The sequence below is a fragment of the Sorex fumeus genome, unplaced genomic scaffold, assembly GCF_029834395.1.
Source record: "Sorex fumeus unplaced genomic scaffold, SorFum_2.1 ptg000122l, whole genome shotgun sequence".
Taxonomy (NCBI): domain Eukaryota; kingdom Metazoa; phylum Chordata; class Mammalia; order Eulipotyphla; family Soricidae; genus Sorex; species Sorex fumeus.
Genome location: NW_026606179.1, coordinates 34,926,079 through 34,945,602, shown reverse-complemented (window position 1 = coordinate 34,945,602; position 19,524 = coordinate 34,926,079). Strand labels below are relative to the sequence as shown.

At 40.9% G+C, this 19,524-nt stretch overlaps 1 non-coding gene across 1 annotated transcript; it reads right to left on the bottom strand.

Moving 5' to 3' along the window:
- Nucleotides 1-561: 561 nt before the first annotated feature.
- Nucleotides 562-668, bottom strand: LOC130044634 (U6 spliceosomal RNA). The gene has a single exon (XR_008795469.1). It is a non-coding gene; the product is annotated as a U6 spliceosomal RNA (small nuclear RNA).
- Nucleotides 669-19,524: the final 18,856 nt, after the last annotated feature.

Sequence of the window (19,524 nt, the reverse complement as noted above, 5' to 3'; positions counted from 1 at the left end):
TGAACTTTTGGGTATTGATTTTATAGCCTGCAACTTTACTATACAAGTCTATTGTTTCTAGGAGTTTCTTGGTGGAGGTTATAGAATTCTCTAAGTCTAGTATCATATCATCTGCAAATAGAGAGCTTGATTTCTTCCTTTCCTACCTGAATGCCCTTAATATCTTTTTCTTGCCTAATCGCTATTGCAAGTACTTCCAGTACTCTATTGAACAGCAGTGGAGAGAGTGGGCATCCTTGGCTCATCCCTGATCTTAGAGGGAAGGCTCTCAGTTTTTTTTTCCCCATTCAGGATGACGCTTGCTGTAGGCTTGTGGTAGATGGCTTTAACTATATTGAGGAAAGTCCCCCTATACCCATTTTGGCTAGGGTTTTCATCATAAAGGGGTGCTGGATCTTGTCAAATGCTTTCTCTGCATCTATTGATATGATAATATGGTTTTTATCTTTTCTTTTGTTGATATTATGGATTATGTTGATTGATTTCCGAACGTTAAACCATCCTTGCATCCCTGGGATGAGTCCTACTTGGTCATGGTGTATGATCTTTTTGATGAGACATAAAAATATGGAACGCTTCACAAATTTGCGTGTCATCCTTGCTCAGGGGCCATGCTAATCTTCTCTGTATCATTCCAATTTTAGTATATGTGCTGCTGAAGCGAGCACGAGACCGTTTTTCATAAACATTGCCTTCATGAGATTCAGCTATATTCCGACCTTTCCACGCTCACAGTTGAATTCAGTCAGCATTTGTGCCTCTTGGATAATGTTTGGTGCTATTAGAACGATGTCATCAGTGAAGTGGAGGTGGTGTAGTTGCCAACCGTCTCTTCACTCCCATTTCTTCACATTCCAGTCATTGCACGATGTTTTCAAGGGTGGCACTGGAGAGTTTCGGTGAGATGGTATGACCCTGCCGAACCCCTCTCTTGACATGGATGATCACTTCCTTGTAGAATGGTGAGATCCTGGTAGTGAATCCGTAATACAGCTCATGGAGAATCCTGATGTATTGAGTTTTTTTTTAAATTTTTATTAGTGAGACACCATGAGTTTTAATGCCCTGTTTGGCTAGGGCTTTGGTGACCACTTTAATCTCAACAGAATCAAAGGCCTTCTTTAAATCAGTGAATGTTAGACAGAGCAGCATCTTGAACTCCTGATAAACCTCAATGAACTTGGTTATCGTGTGGATATGGTCGATTGTGCTGTACCCTTTTTGGATCCCGGTTTGCTCTGCTTACATGGTTGTCCTTCTCAGGATGACTAATCCTAGTCAGGATGACTCAAGTTAACAGTTTGTAGACAACAGACAACAGGCAGATCGGGCAATAGTTGCCAATGTCATGGACATCTCCTTTCTTATACAGTAGTACAGTCCTGCTGGTTTTCCATTGGGATGAAACCTTGCATTCGGACAGGTAGTGTGTGAAAAGCTGAGCCAATGTATTGATGAGACCTGATGGCAGATTCTTCATGTGTTTGGGTCTAACCTTGTCTGGGCTGGGTCCTGTTTGCTTCTTTACCAATGAAATGGCATGTCGGACCTCAGAAAGGAGATGCTGGGAACAACACATCCATCCTGTGGAACTTGGTATGTGGGCAGGTGGATGCGGCTATTGAAGCCATCTGAGTAGAAGTCACGGATAATCCTCTCCATTTTCCTTCTGGAAGATGTGATAGATCCATCAGGATGTCGGAGGGCAGTCATATTGGTCCTGTAGTTGGTGAAGGACAGGAGGGCATTGCTAATGCTCGTCCTGGCCTCTGTCGCATTAAGCCAGCACTGCTGCTCTTCTCTTTGAGGTCTTCCTTTATTGCTTTTCTGTACTGCTTTGTGAGCTCAGACATTCGACTGCAGTTGCCTGAGGCTTGCACCAAGCCAGGTTGATGAATGAGCTCAAGAGTTTTTGAAGGCAGGTGTCTTTTTTGTGGCTATATCTCTCTTGGCATTCCTCGCACAGTCATGGAGGTGCTGAACCAGTTGATCGTATTCTTTGTCAATGTTGTCGAAGATGGCATCTTCCCATGTTGCCACAACAGTGCTAAAGAGCTCCCAGTTGGTGGTCATTCTGTGAGTTCTTTTCTTAAACTTTTCATTCCTTTCTTCCCGCTCTGTGAAGTAGAATTTTGCACGAAGTTGATGGTGGTCCGATCCCATTTGGAATTTTGGGACAACAGCGACATTGGTCAGGAAAAACCGTCGATTGAATATGTGGTCAATTCCATTGTGGAACCATCCACCGGGAGATTCCCATGTTCAACATTTAAATTAGGCCTTCTGGAACTGTGAGTTACCATGTATGGTCTTGGTCAACATGATGAACTCAGTCTCTCACCCTATTCGTTTCATTCTAGGCCATGGGTCCCAGTGTGGAGTTCTTTAACTGATCTTCTCGATCCTGTCTTGGCATTAAAATCACTGACATGATCTTGTAGAAAGACTGGTCTACAAGAAGGTGTGATTATAATAAAAATTCACATTAAAAATAATTTAAAAATTAAAGAAGAGAAAGAATGGTTGCTTTTGTTCTTTTGAATGTGGGCCAGTCTCTGAGGTGTGAGATGGTATCTCATTGTGGTTTTGATCTGCATCTCCCTGAAGATTAATGATGTAGAGCATTTTCTCATGTGCTTTTTTGCCATTCGGATTTCTTCTTTGAGAAAGTTTCTGTTCATTTCATTGCCCCATTTTTTGATGGGGTTCTATGTTTTCTTCTTGTGGAGTTCAACCAGTATTTTGTATATCCTTGATGTCAACCCCTTGTCAGATGTGTATTCGGCGAATATTCTTTCCCATTCTGTAGACTGTCTTTGTATTTTGGTCACTGTTTCTTTGGAGGTACAGAAGCTTCTTAGTTTAAGATAGTCCCATTTATCTATCTCTGTTTTCACTTGCTCAGCCAGTGGCGTGTCATCTTTGAAAATACCATTAGCCTCAATGTCATGGAGGGTTTTGCTAACTTTGTCTTCAATGTATCTTATGGTTTCTGGTCTGATGTTGAGGTCTTTAATCCATTTTGATCTTACCTTTGTACATGGTGTTAGGCAGAGTTCTGAGCCCATTTTTTTGCATGTAGCCGTCCAGTGATGCCAGCACAATTTGTTAAAGAGGCTTTCCTTACTCCACTTCACATTTCTTGCACCTTTATCAAAGATTAGATGATCATATGATTGAGGGGAGATGTCAGTGTATTCAACTCTGTTCCATTGGTCTGCAGTTCTGCCTTTGTTCCAGTACCATGCTGTTTTGATTATTACCGCTTTGTAGTAAGAACAAAAGCAACCGTTGCTGGCGCGGATGTGGCGAGAAAGGGACACTCCTTCACTGTTGGTGGGAATGCCGACTGGTTCAGCCCTTTTGGAAAACAGTATGGACATTCCTCTAAAAATTAGAAATTGAGCTCCCATTTGACCCAGTGATACCACTCCTGGGAATATATCCCAGAGAGGCAAAAATGTGTAGCTGAAGTGACATCTGCACTTGTTTGTTCATTGCAGCACTCTTTACAGTAGCCAGAAACTGGAAGAGACCTGAGTGCCCAAGAACAGATGACTGGTTAAAGAAACTTTGGTACATCTACACAATGGAGTACTATGTAGCTCTTAGAAAAGATGAAGTCATGAACTTTACATACAAGTGGTACAATATGGAAAGTATCATGCTAAGCGAAATGAGTCAGAAAGAGAGGGATAGACATAGAAAGATTGCATTCATCTGGGGGATATAAAATAACAAAATATGAGATTAATACCCAAGAATAGCTGAGATCAACACCAGGAGAATTACTCCATAACTTAGAGGCCAGCCGGGTATTCTAGGGGAAAGGACAATTCAGATAGAAAGGGGAACACCAAGTGGAGGGTGTTTGGAGGATCCTCCCAGGAGGGGAGATGCAGGTTGAAAGTATACTGGACTGAACATGTTCACCACTCAATGCCTCTTTTGCTGATCACTACACCCAAAAGGAGAGAGAGAACAAAAGGGAATGCCCTGCCACAGAGGCAGGGGGGGATGGGGGGATGGGGGGGAGGGATATTATCCTGGTGGTGGAAAATGGGCACTGGTGGAGGGATGGGTATTTGATCGTGGTATGACCGAGATCCAAGCACAAAAATTTGTAAATCTACAACTGTACCTCATGGTGTTTCACTAATAATAAAAAAATAAATAAATAAATAAAAAATTTTTAAAAAAAAAAAGAAGAGAAAGAATGGGGTAAAATCTGTTTAGTCTAATGATGATTTGATACTGGTCCACAAAGACCATCTTAGGTATAGATAGGTTTATACCTTATGATAACCACATCAAAAATATGAATAACTATCTCAGAAGGGAGCATAACATGATGCTTGCTATAACCATGCTGCAGGACCCCGCAACAGGCTGTTTCACTGAGGCGCCCCAGAGGGGGACAGGTGATGCCCTCCCCGCCCCAAGGGACCCAGCCCCAGCAGCAGAAAACCTCCAGAAATCAACCGCCCCCATGCTCTCTGCCACTCTCCACAAGCTCGGGCCGAGCCTCACACATGAGTGAATCTTTTCCTGGACCACATGGCCATGACACTTCATAGGACACACCCTACCCATACTCCAAGATTACTGCACCACTTTTGATAATATTCAAAGACTTTGGGGTAGGGATTGAGGGTATGGGATGGAAACACACAAAATATGCTGGTGGGAAGGTGTATGGTGGTGGTATTGGTGTTATAATATTAAATGTAATCAAATATTGTGAACTACTTTATAAAATAAAAAAATAATAATGTAGTACTGTAGTACTGTCCTCCCATTCTTCATCGATTTGCTCGAACAGGTCCAGTAACGTCTCCACTGCAAGACTTGTTGTTACTGTGTTTGGTGTATCGAATATGTCACAGGTAGCTTGCCAGGCTTTGCCGTGTGGGTGAGATACTCTCTGTAGCTTGCTGGGCTCTCCAAGAGGGGCATAGGAATCGAACATGGGTCGGCCAGGTTGACCTCATGCAAGGCAAATGCCCTACCCACTACGCTATCGCTCCAGCCCACTGAAAAAAAAATTAAAAAAAAAACAAAAATATGAATCAGAGACAGAAGAAACATGGAAGAAGTGAAGAAAATCAGGACAAAACAGCAAAAAGACAGAAATCCATAGAAAAAGAGGAACTAAAATTATAAGCTAACTATAAAACAAAATAGAGAATGTCGACCATTAAGTCACATACATCAACAATCACCCTAATTGTGGAATTAGAGGTGGTCTGAATTTACGAATTAAACTACACAAAATATTTAATCCCTGACCTTACATATTGTCTCCTGAGAACTACCCAGAGTGATCTTTGAACAGAAAGCCAAGAGTACCTCCAAGCACTGCTGCGTGTGAACCCCGAATCAAAACAACCAAAAAACTTTGGAGTAGTTTTATGAATAATAAAATGGCATCCATGTCTATTGGGAACATGAGGAACTAAAATCAGATATTAAGAGAGATAGATGTAAATTAATAGTGAAAGGCTGTCTCAGGGTGGTCTTCATGATAGTTTAATCCGGGGATAGGGATGGTAAGACATGTACATACAGAGTGGGACATTGTACTCCTAAAATCTTATACTCCTGTAAACCAGTGATAAATCAATTATATTGGATTAAAAATATACATGCAAAAAATTAAAATGTATTTGCTAATAGAGAAAAACAAAAGAATCATCTCATTGCTCTCTTAGTTTAGATTTCGTCCCATGCTAGTTTTGTTTCTTCATAGGGATTTCACCCAGTTTCACTTGACCCAGTGATGGGTGCACAGAGCCACCAGAACCACGATCAGCAATGCTGGGGCTGGGGCTGGGGGGATGGCGGGTGGGTGGGGGAGGGGAAAGGAAGGGGGTGTGGGGTGTGGGGGGAGGCTATGGCTCCAAGGACTGGACTCTAGGCTTCAGACATGCTAACAACTCTCCCCAGTTGGCATTTCTTTGATTACTTCCACCAACCTCTCCTTCCTATCTTGGCTGTGACAAGATTGGATCCACCCATTTTTGTTTGTTTGTTTGTGGTGAAGGAAGATAGGTTTCATTGATATTTATTTAGAAAGACATGAGGGGAGAAAGGGAGGAGAACATGTTTAAGATGTTCAAGAAAGAACACAGGCTTCTCTAGAGTGGAAATAAGCAAGGAAAGACACCTTGAAACAAACAAGTGAGTTATGTGTCCAAGAGAGAATAAGGGTTTGAAGAGCATGCTGGATCCACACTTTTAACATAATCAAGTTGAAAGAATGAGCAGAGCAAAAACCTATGACTTCTCACTTTTTAAATCTCCTCACCCTGGCTTGGACAACATTGGTCTTCTAACGGATAATTCCAAATAGACAAAGGAAATTTCCACATAAGGTCCTTAGTGCAAAGTACACGCCTTGGCTCGTGGATAGGAAAAATGCCTCAGTGACCAATAATCCTGGTCCAATTTCAGGCAATTAACACCTAGGGAAAATGAATTCATATTAAAGGGATGAGAGTTATTCTGGCCAACACCCACTCTATTATCATCTGTTAATGCTTAGAGACAGTTACTGAGCTCTCTCCTGGGACTCAATAATAATGAACCAAAAAAATGTTGATACTTAAAGAGTAACACTGTGTTTACAATCTCCCTCTAAAATGAAGGGAGAATGAGACTCAATAAACACTTTTTAGTAATTAGAGAAAAACAAAGCACTTACTGGTTGGTAGAGGGGCAGATGTTTCTTTTCTCATGAACCCCCCACGCTTTTGCTTGACTTTCCTGATTAGGGAGAAAAGTCTGTTCAACCTTGGGTCTGAAAGAAAACCTTGAGATCAGAATATTCCATAAAGGCAGACTTTCGGGTGCTGGTAAAAGAACAATGTCATGTATTGTGAACATGAAAATTGATGAGGTCAGAATCACCCCAGGGACACAAAAATATATATTTATGTAAGAGGCAGTAAAATTTGTCTGCAATTAAGTTTTAACCAAACCCTCAAATCTGTTGTTTGGTTTTAAGCAGATGTTGAAATGGTTTATCCTGGATACTGTCTTTATTGATAGAATGTCTTTTGATCTGCAGCCAAATAAAAAATCTGGATGTTATTTTGGATTTGGAAATTTCCTTTAAATAAACATATTAGTTAAGTATGTAAATCTGCTTATCATCACTTCGGGCATACTGCCAGAGCGGGAAACATCTGGGGCCTGGTGTCAGCCGACTTATTAATTCACACTTAGAGTATGTTTCACCCAGGTTATTGCTGAATAATGTTATCTTGATTGCCTAAGTCAGCTGTGTCTCGACAACAGTTTGTTACAAGTTTGAGGTTTAAATTTTGACTCATGAGAAATCCACTGAGCAAGGCCTGTCTGATCCTAGCAATTTAGGTTTCCAGCCCTCTTCAGGATTGATTTCAGAAATTAATTGTTAACATTTTGGATTATGAATGGTGAAGATCTGTGTTATTTATCTGAACTGGCCAGCATGTAATTCCAGGAAGGGATTATATGACCTCCTCCTGATAAGCACTGAAGTGGGGTCATTAATACAACTTTCTGCCATAAAGCACTTGCCACTTTATGAAAGTGCCTCTCCCTCTGTTAAAATGATACTCAATTCACTTTAACGTTTAAGCCCAGAGTAAATCACTTCATTAGGTGAGCTGGTAGATGATGAATGGATGCAGCTTAGTATCCTCACTAACACAGGTGAGAGAGCATATAAATTCAGAGAGTTCTCTGCTTCTCACACACTTCCAGGTCAGGAAATGAGCACCAGGAAATGAATAAGTTTGGAGAGAACCCTAATGAATAGAGACATGGTGCTCAACAACAAAAAAAATGGTTCTAGCCATTGGTTAATGAAGCAGCTAGACGATATGTTTCAAGGCTCCGATGAAATTCCCACAAGTGATATATGGGAGAGAGGAATTTTAGAGACGCTATATGTGTGTGCATCTTCTGGTGAGTACTCACAAAATATCAGAAAAACCACCTTGGTTTATTAGATGGGATAAATAGCACTAGCCACTTTAGCAAACAGCCCCAGAATTTCAACTATGTGAAAGAATGCAAGTGCCTTTCTAGTACAGATTCCGGTGCAACGTGGGTCCGTGGGGATGGGAGTGAGACATAGATGAAACAGGTTCTTTCCTTCTAGTAAATCTCTTATTCTTTGTGACTTGTGAGCCCATCATTTAGCTAGAAGATGAAGGAAGTAAGAGAGTGAGGGAGAAGATTTTATAAGCCAAGTCTAGATATGGTCATTGCCCAGGACCCGGTTATTGGGCTGCATCTAACTGTAAAGTAAGTTGGAAATATAGTCAAGTTGTGAGTCCTGGGGGAAAACATTTGGTGCATTCTTAATTTTGCAATAGGCCTCTTGACTATAATAATAGTTTATACAAAAGCCAACAATAACTAACATTTTTGTTTAATATGTGCCAAGTATTGAGCAAAATGCCTCACATGCATTATTGCACTTAGTGTTATTATCCTTATTCTATACATGAGTAAATTGAATCTCAGGGGGCTGTCTGAATTACCCCAGAATCACATGAATAGTTAATAGTGAAACTGAGACCTGAACCCAGGGTGTGGTAAACCAGGGTCATGTGATGCCACTTCCTCCTTCTCCCACCTTCATCTTCAGATTCTTCTGGTTGGGGTAATTCTGTCCCCATTTTTTTCTCTTGTCCTGGACTGAGATAATGTTTATTTTTATCTGAGACATAGCATACTGATGAAACCTTTCCAATACCCATGCACACAGTAAACCCTAGGGGAACACACTGTTGAAATTTCAGTCACAAGCAATGCAAAGTCTCTGCTTGGGGTTGAGAAATGGGTACAGCTGGTACCACAGATGTTTTAATCCCAAATGCCACTTTAGATATAATTATCATCGTCATAAGCAGGTAAGTGTTAAACATTTAAAAGGTCTCGCAGACTTTCACTGATTACAAAATCGTGGTCCATTTTATTCTCTGTTTCATTTCAAAATTGTGCTTTCTGAAGAATAAAATGCCTTTTGCTATCGCCATTTTTTTCTTCATTTTTTTCGTGACCATGCTTCGCAGTGCTGGCTCTCTGCACCTGGGTGACTCCTGGAAGGGCTTTGGAGACCGTATGAGATGCCAGGGATCAAATAAACCCAGGTTTGTCACATGCAAGGCAAGCCCCTATAGCTGTACTATCTCTCCAGCCCTTTTATATCTTCTATATTCACTTTATTCCTCATAAACTCACTCCTCATCCCCGTCCTTCACTTCCTTTCTACTCTCCTATTAGTTTTCTACATGATGCCATCTCCAGTAATTCTCTGTTCAGACCATGTGGTACAAGGATGGATCTCAGGGACTCACATAGGGTAGGCCTGAGTTCTATGACTTGAGCTTTCTCCCTAGCCCTTGTCATACTTCTAACCTGCTTAATTGGCACTAGATCTAGGAATGGTAGTGAAGATAGCCAATTTCTCTTTTGGAGGCTTACATTTAGATTTGAACAACAAAATCTATATGATGTTATTTTGGGGTCATAACCAGCAGTGCTTGGTGACCGATACTGGCTCTGTGCTCAGGAGTCTCCTGGCAGTGCCAGGAATCTAAATGAATGTTTTGATTTCTACAGAAATATTACTCATGTCAAGATAAATAAGAATCATCAGGTAGCTCTATGCTATGGGTATGATAGAATTCTACTAAGCTCCCTAACAAAGTGACTTTTCCCAGATACCACACATATGTTTAAAATCAAAACAAACAAAAATATAAATTACTACATCATTGTCTCAATTTATCACTGTCATCCCATTGTTCCTTGATTTATTCAAGCAGGCCCCAGTAACATCTCTATTCCTCCCAGCCTGAGATTTTATCAGCATCTCCTTACTCATCTTTCCCAATGATTGGAGGCTCTTTCAGGGTCAGGGGAATGAGACCTGTTATCGTTACTATTTTTGGCATATAGAATATGCCACAGGGAGCTTGCCAGGCTCTGCTGGTGTGGGTGGGATACTCTTGGTAGCTTGCCAGGATCTCTGAAAAGCGTGTTTATAATATATATATATTTCTCTCTATGATTTTGTTGTCTACTGTCTGAACCCCATCAAATATGGTGTGGTTATTATGAAAAATGGGTAGGATATTTTGGAATATATGGAACTCTTCTGTAATACTTGAACTTCTGCCCTTTAGATTCACAAATGCCAAGTGTTTACATCAAGAGATGTCATAAGGCTATCTCTCTTCCAAGCCATGCCGATAGGAGACATTACTAATTCATCATAGCACTCTTTGCCACTAAACTAAAAGGTGGCATCTGACTATTTCTCAACAAAATGTAAGCAGCTCTAGCTACTCAACTGGAATTGAAACGGGAGACAGATATTTTATCTTCTCTTGGAAGACAGGATGGGAAGATAATGCAATGGACTGAGAACATGCTTTGCTTGTAAGAGGCCTGATTTTAATCCCTGGCATCACATGGTCCTCCCAGAATCCAAGCCATGGCCCAGAAGCCAAGAAAAAAACATACTGTTTACAAGTCATATTTTAATATACACACACAAAAAAACATGTACATCACATGGTTGTCTCTGAGTAATGACTTTCTTTTTAGTTGCTATTTCTCTGTATTTGGTGAAAATCACTAGAGACTAGTGTGAAGGATCATAAACTTTTGACTAATCATTGAAGAAAAAACATGTAACTTAAAGATGATTTTTAGTAGACTTTTTTTACTGATATAAATATTTATTTGTAACATAGTTGGCCAAGAATTTTAAAACCATTCAGCTTCAACCAGAGCAAATTATAACCAGGTAAAGACCAGCAGCTACTAAAACCAATAATGCCAAAATTGCTCTGGAAGACACCATAAGGACTGTCATGTTCCTTGTTGTGTTTCTGGGTGTCTATAAATGGGCCATTTGTAGACAACATCACCCTGGAAGGGAGCTGTCCTTCTACCTGTCAAGTGTGGTGATGGGGCAAATCCAGATCTTGGAGAGATGTAATGAGGAAAACCAGAGAATAGACACTGTTCACAGCAAATGCTAGTCGTGGTGGGCCATGGAAATCTCTGGGAGCAAAATAATCTGCTTAAATCCATGTGTATTTCCTGGAGTAGCTGAAGGAAAAGGGGAAGCTCTGATTATGAACAGGTCCCCTGTAACCTCTGGCAACAGTGACTCCTAGATTAGATGGAGAGGTGGTGGAATAGAGCTAGTGCCTGTTGCTTCCTTCTGAGCAGAAAGAGAGAAATCAGCCTCACTTATATCACAAAGGTTCTCTGTGCAATCATTTCTACTGGGTTTGGTTTCTGAAGATGTAGGCTCTGCTATCCCCAAAGATTGCATGTTAGATCTTCTGAGTTCTGCTGGTCCGGATAGTTTATTTGGATTAGAATGAATCTCATCATGCTCTTACAGAAGAGCAGGAGCAAGATGTGGTCAGCCTGGAGAAGGAATCATCACCGGATGATCTTACTACTGTGGAGTTAAATGGGCCGAGTGGCAGAAGGGGATCTATGAGGCTCACTTAACCAACCTCAGCTGGATTCTCCTCTCTCATTGCTTATCTGACGTTCCAGAGGAACCCCTGGCTGTCCTTAGCCTTTTTCTCCCTCCAGCTTTGTTGCAGAGAGAGAATAGCTCTCATTTCAGGAACAGGTTGACCGAAAGCTGAGGGACTATGAGGAGTGTGCTCTTCACCAGCACATGTATTTTGAATATCACACACTTAAGGATCTTTGTGGAAAAGTTCAAATTCCAACTCTGCTGTGGTTAGCTTTTGTCTGAGGCAAGCATTTTATTCCCTTAAGTGATGGAGGTGCTTGCAGCATTCTGTACTGCCAAAGAATGATTGATTTTCTTGTGGCAAATTATTTTCTCTTTATCAGAACCATTAATTCTCTCCAATTGTCCTTCATGGTCTTTGATGAGCTTCTGACAGGTATCCGACTCCATGTTTTCATAGCTCATCTCTTCAGGTACTTTCAGAAGCTTTTCCTCCCTCTTGACCCTGCCATTTTACTTCTCTTTTAATTCCCTGTAAAGTGATATTTCATTTTCTTGACAGAATTCAGCCATACCTTGAAGCTGGTGTTTAAGCCCTTGTTTTTCCATCTTCAAGCTATATATTGCTGACTGCAAAGATGCTTATTTCTTCTGGAGAGCTTCAATATCGAGTGTAACATCTTCATTTCTTTCATCAACTTCAGATATCTTAGTAGACAGTTGGGTCCTTTCCCCCTCTAGTGTTGCTAATGTAGTATTTAACTACAAGACTTGGATCAGTCGCCTCAGTTCCTTTGGGTTGCTTATCACTTCCTGACTCCAGAGAACCCTCTTCTGCTATGTCATCTCCAAGCACAGCAGCAAATCTTGTGTCTTTAAGCAAGCGTTCTCTCTGAGACTTGATCTTTTCATCTTGAGTAGTGCCTATTCATTGTAAGCCTGCTATGGAGTGTCCCCATCTTCCCTCCTGCTGAGTAAGTTCATGCAATTGTTCCTTCATCTTCATTTTCTAGTAATAGCAGTTTCTGGCTCTCTTGTAGCTGGGAATTTTCCTTCATGGCATTTCTGAAAACAATCTGAAGACGTTCTTCCTTCCTTCGAAATATTTTTATGGTGATTTTGATTTCAATCCTGTTCTGTTGGAGAACTGGTCCCTCCCCACCACACACCCCACCCAGGGACGCAATACTATTATATAGTACCACTTCCAATTCACCTTCTCTGAAAGATGTACATCTCACTTTATGCCTTTATGCCTTTCTCTGGAAAGCAAAGCACATCCTTCCACATAAAGTGGCCCTCCCTAGCTCTTCAGAGGTTACCTTCTAGTGTGCACAGGTTTTCTCCCTCTCCAAGTTGGCAGCCATTATAGATGCCTCTAGGTCTTCATACTCTTTGGTAACATGACTCAGTTTTTCAGAGTTTTCCTTTTTTGTCTGTTACTGTATGAAGTTCTATGAGTTTTCTCTCTGCTCTCTTAGAGAGCTACTTCAATCCTCTTCATCAAAACAACAGAACAAAAAAAAAAGTCTTTCAAAAAGAGCTACACACACCACTATGGATCTGGTTTTCTGTCTTTAAATGGCAGGACAACAAACCTGAAGCACATCTCCAGGATGTCCCCACATAGAGAGGGACCACGAATCTGCTACCCTCCATGGCTCAAGGCCACCTGGCTGTGACAGCAATAGCTCAGATATAACCAGGCAATGGACAAAGAGTGAAAAAGTGCTGTAATTCACACAGAACAAACCTCTGAGGAGTCACCTGCAGGGGGCTTGTAATGGGGATAACTCTGTCTTCATTATCTGGGTAGGAAATCTGAGGGAGCCTTCCCCGCTTCTTTACTTTTTTTGTTATATTAAAGTTTTCTTTTATAAAAATTTTCATCTAACTTTTAAAAAGTTGTTCACAATAATTTATTACAGTCAATAATCCAACACCAATCCCACCATCATTACACTTTCCCACTACCGTTATTTTAAATTTTCCTACCCCTACCTAAGCCTGACCCCAAAACAGGTCCTAAATAATTTGTTTTGCATTGTTTGTTATGAATAATCTGCTAACAATGATCCCAAAAAGTTTCCTTAAGGGAAAGTGTATGAAGATTGGTGTATCTTACTCTGGAGCTTATAAACCATTGTATAAGAGATTATTAATGTGTTGATGTGTTGTCACAGGTTGAACCTTTGTGTGTGTGTGTGTGTGTGTGTGTGTGTATATATATATATATATATATATATATATATATATATATATAATCAGAATGGCTTCAGTTGCCTTCAACCTTACATTTCATCAAATGTCATGTGCTACTCTTGGTACATCAGTGGTGTAAAGTATGATATGTCGCATGGCCAAGAATGTGGCCATGCACTCAGGAATTCTAAAATTTTAAATAGAGTGATACAGGTGGAGTTAAATTTTTAAATGAATGGTGACTTTGGTCTCAGGAGGCATCTCTGAAGCTTGTGGCTCTCTTTCAAGATTTATTTGTGAGTCTCTGGATCATGGGTGTTAGTGAGCTTATATGGTGCCAAAGGCAGTTCTTGGGTGTGACTGCCAAGCTACAGGAAGAACAAGGAGATGTGGGGAGGTTGCCTCCTCTGTGAGAACTTGAAGATTTCTGTGACAAAACCTGATAACTGAGTTTTTCAGCAGATTCATTCTCATTTATGCGGCTCATGCCAAGCCTGTGGATTTTGTTATTTTTTAAAATTGACACTTTTTAAAATAAGAGTACCATTATCTACATATTTATTCATACTTGAGTTTTAGGCATACAAGACTGCAGCCTCAATCCCACCATCACTGTCAACTTCCCTACACCAATGTTCCCAGGTTCCCCTCCATATCCCACGCCCACTTTGCCCCACACCCACGTCCCTCCAGCCTGCCCTCTTGATAGGTGCTTCTTGTTAAAGTTTGGCTCTCTTGATTTCAGTGTCATTGACTCTGTGGTTTGGATAGTTGGCTTTATCATGCCATAACACCAGTTCAGGTCATTCAAATTACCTAAATCCCCAGATCTGGCCCTAGTTGTTTCTCCTCAGTCTCTTCTATCTTTTGCCTCCACTCTTTCTTTCCTTCTCCTCCCTATACTCTGGGGCCAAGGTTTATCTGAGCATCCCCTCTTAACAGTACTGCATTCCTCACTCAGTTAATCTAAAGACCACATATAAGTGATACATCCTGTACTTATCCTTATTCTTCTGGCTTACATCTTTTGCAACAATGTTTTCCAGTTTTATCAATATTGCTGCAAATTGCATGATTTTATCATTCCTTACAGCTCTATAGTATTCCACATATAATATATATATATATTATATATATATACCACATCCTCATGATCCACTTATCTGTCATTGTACATCTAGGTTGATTCCAATCTTAGCTATTGTACTGAGTGCTACAATGAATAATAGTGTGCATACGTTCTTTTGAATGAATATTTTTCTGTACTAGGGATAGATACCTAAAAGTTAAGTTTGGAGTTATATGGGTGCTCAATTCTGAGTTGCTGAATACCATCCATACTGTTTTCCATATGAGCTGGATCAGACAACATTCCCACCAACAGTAGATGAGAGTTCCTTTTTCACCACATTCCTGCCAATACAGACTGTTCCCAGTATTTTTTTGATTTGTTTCATTCTGATGTAAGATGATATCTCATTGTTGTCTTGATTTGCACTTCCCTAATAAGTGATGATGAGCAGTTTTTCATGTGTCTGTTGGCCATTGATGGTCTTCCTCAAATAAATGTCTTTTTTTTCTCTCCCCATTTTTTGACGGGAATTTAAGATTTTTTGTTGATTTTATTGATCTTTATGACTACTTATAGGTTCGGGATAAAACCCTTTATCTGATGTGTTGAGTGCAAATATTTTCTCCTACTCAGCTGATGTTTAGTTTTAGCCTGTGTTTTCCTTTTTCCATACATAAATTTTTAAGTTTGATATAGTCCTATTTGTTTAGTTTTGATACTGTAGCCTTTGCCAATGGCATCATATCATTAAAAACTCCTTTGAGGTCTAGGTCCTGGAAGATTCTGCCTATATTTTCCTCTATGTACTTTATAAATTTCAGGTCTTATCTCAAGGACTTTGATTCATATTGAGTTTACTTTTGTGTAAGGTATGAAATATGAATCCAGCTTTGATTTCTTACAGGTGGTTGTCCAATTCTTCCAATACTACTTGTTGAAAAGGCTATTCCACTGGACCCTATCCCTATGACCAGCCCCAGTTCATGCCACTGCAACCTCTAAACCCCAAACCGTGTGGATATATTAGCATCCACATGAAGAAATTACTTCATATATAACTTACAGTAGGTGGGAGGAGCATTCCTATTTTACCAACTCTACACTTATTTAAATCTTAGTTAATTCAAGCAAGTTGTTAACTAAAAATTTGGGGCGGCACACTCAAAGAATGTGGCATGTTAAGAAAAATAACCTGAACAGCAGATATAGTATTGGTAGTACCTGGTATTAACAAGCTAACAGATCTGTTCTCAAATAATTCAAAATCTAAATCTCCACCATTAATAAGCACAAAATTCAAAAAACAATGGGAAAACTAGGAGCTCAGGTGCAGTCACAGATAGGGATAGAAACTCAGGCAAATCCCCAAGCCTACCAAAATGCTTGAGCCTGGTCAATGTGGACCTAAAATCAGCACTCATTGCACTGGCAACAGAGATTAAGCAAGCACTTGCCAATGAGATTAAGCAATTACTAGATAAGAAATGCAACCAACTCAAAGAAGAACTTTTTCAGAACATGAGTGATTCCATACAAATGGAAATGAAGGAGCTAAAGAACACACCAGCAAGCCATAGTAACCAAATCTCACAGGGGGAAAACCATTTAGACAAACTTGAAGACAAAATACAGGCCAGCACTGATAAAGAGTTGAAAAGAAAAAGAGAAACAAAATAATGGAAGAAAATGTGAGGTACTTAATGAACAAAGATAGGAAGAAGAATCTCTGAATTATAGGATTACCAGAAGAGGAAGAGGAGAAAGAGTGGTGGAGAGATAATAGCTGAAAACTTCCCCATTCTCTGCAGTAAGGCAGCTGTGCAAATTCAAGAGGCCAAAAGAGTACCAAGCAAATCAGACCTTAACGGAACAACACCAAGACACATCGTAATCTAACCGAAGAAAACCAAAGAGAGAATAATAAACGTCTTAAATTAGCAAGGGAGAAGAAAAAACTTAAATATAAAGGAAATAACCTAAGAATCACAACAGATAGAAAATGGTGAGGTAAGAAAAGAGTGGAATGGCATATCAGATTGCTGAATGAAAGAAATGTTTAACCTAGAGTCCACTACTCAGCAAAACCCTCATTAAGATGGGAGAGAAGGGAAAAGACATTCTCAGACAAACAAGAGGTGGTGATATTTGTAAAAACCAAACCAGTCCTGAATGACCTACTGGAAGGACACTTATATAAACTTAGTAACCTGTTGTAGAAGCCACATCCTACACAGTAAAATGGAAACACAGCCCTTTATGTCAAAACTATCCCTGAATGTCAAAGATCTACCTCTCACATTAAAAGACACAGAGTGGCAGGCTCTGTAGATAGCAAATTCATTCATTTTCTATCTACAGGAAACACAGGAAAGTCGAAGTAAAGACCCAAGCTCAGAGTAAACGGATGGAAAACCAGTACGCAAGTCAATGGGAAAAAAAAAACTGGGACAGCCATACTTATATCAGACCAAATTATATTCAGTCTAAAGAAAGAAATTAGAGACAGGGATGAGGGATGAGGAATATTTATTGATCAAGGGAACAATAGATCAAGAAATAATAACTGTGCGAAGAGAAGGACTACATGGAGGGCGGGATCCACAGATCCCGAAAGAAAAAAAAAAGGTTCCAAAAAGAGCCGAGATCATCGGGAAGTCCCAGATGGGGTAGGTACCGCATCCCGCCTCCCCCAGATGGAACCCCGGTGACCAGAAGCCTCTACAAGCACAACTTGAGTATGCGGGAACTAGGACTTTTCCTCAAATCTGCCGGGACTACAACTCCCAGGTAACCTCAGATTCCGGAGGTCACGCCCACAGCCCGCCCCCCAGCGCCATCTTTACAGCATTCAGCCAAAGAGAAGGACTACATGGAGGGTGGGATCCACAGATCCCGAAGGAAAAAAAAAAAACAGGTTCCAAAAAGAGCCGAGATCATCGGGAAGTCCCAGATGGGGTAGGTACCGCATCCCGCCTCCCCCGGATGGAACCCCGGTGACCAGAAACCTCTACAAGCACAGATCGAGTATGCGGGAACTAGGACTTTTCCTCAAAACCGCGCGGCCACTTAGGCGGCCGTGCGACGTCTCTCTATATACAAAGTGTTCCATGGGAAGTAAACCAACCAACGTTTCTCTCTGAAAATCATAATTAAGTTTGGAGCACAGCCACAGCCCCAGAAACACAAGGACTTAATGCATAACCCAGCAGCTTGGAGCAGAAAAGTGAACGGGCTATGCGTTAATCCAGGCCATCATGTCTGTCCAGAGGGGAAACGGTGTTGCCCCATTCGCCCTCTTTTCTCTGGAAAGAAGGATGGCGGCCGCATGGGGGCCTTGTGAACAGCAGGTATGAGCCGGGGGTGTGGGGGCGACTAAAACCTCATGGGAAGGGGGGCGTTCCGGTCCGTCCTTCACGCCCTACCGAGGCCACCAGTTGCCCCCCACGAGCGACTCTCCAGCACGGCCACAGCCCCAGAAGCACAAGGACTTAATGCAGAACCCAGCAGCTTGGAGCAGAAAAGTGAACGGACTATGCGTTAATCCAGGCCATCAAGTCTGCTGGAGGGGAAAGGGTGTTGCCCCATTCGCCCTCTCCTCTCTGGAAAGAAAGATGGTGGCCACATGGGAGCCTTGTGGACAGCAGGCATGAGCCGGGGGAGTGGGGGCGACTAAAACCTCATGGGAAGGGGGGCGTTCCGGTCCGTCCTTCACGCCCTACCGAGGTCACCAGTTGCCCCCCATGAGCGGCTCTCCAGCACGGCCACGACTCCAGAGCACAGAAACCAATTTCTTTACTATCTGACTTTCAGTAGAAATACTTCCAGGGTCAATAAGTAAAATAGCAGAAATCCAAAACCAACATTTAATTCTTGAACCCAGCTGTAGAAAGCAAATCACTTCACAATGCTTTTTCAGCATGTCTGATTTGCGGGGGGGGGGGGGGGGGGGGAGGGGGGCTAAACTCTAAATAATAGTGGTGAATCTTTTATTGAAACAATGAATCTAATCAAAGCAGATAGAGTGTTAACTAGAATACATCTGCCCCACAGGGACTGGGAGGGGTGGGGGGTGGGGTTTTATTGGGGTTCTTCGCGGTAAAAAATAAGTATTGGTAAAGGGAAATGTGTTTGATATTTGCATGACTGAGACCTAAACCTGAAAGCTTTGTAACCTTTCCCATGGTGATTCAATAAATAAATAAATAAAAATAAATAAAATTAAGTATTCTAAGTATTCTAAAAAAAAAAGAAATAATAACTGTAATCAATATATATGGACCAAATGTCCAGTCAGCAAAGTAAGGCTTTTGTTCACAAACTGAGAGAAACACATGGAGAGAAATATCATGGTAGTAGGAGTCTTCAACACCTTACTGATACCACTGGATAGATCCACTAGGCAAGATAACAGTGAAAATACAAGAGTCCTAAATGAGGAATTAGAAGAATTGGGACTAATGGAATTGATACAGGGCCGTCCATCCTCAGAAAAGCTGAATACACCTTCTTGGTTCAGACAAAACATTCTCCAGGATAGACACATTTTAGAACATAAATTTAACTTACATAAATTCACAAACATAAGAATCATACGAAGCATCCTATCAGATCACAATGCCAAGGAGATAGAAACTAACCACAAAAAGAAGATAGAAACTATAATATCCAAAGACTGAACAGCATGCTGCTACATAACAGCTGGATCAAAGAGAAAATCAAGGAAGAAATTAAAAGATTCCTTAAG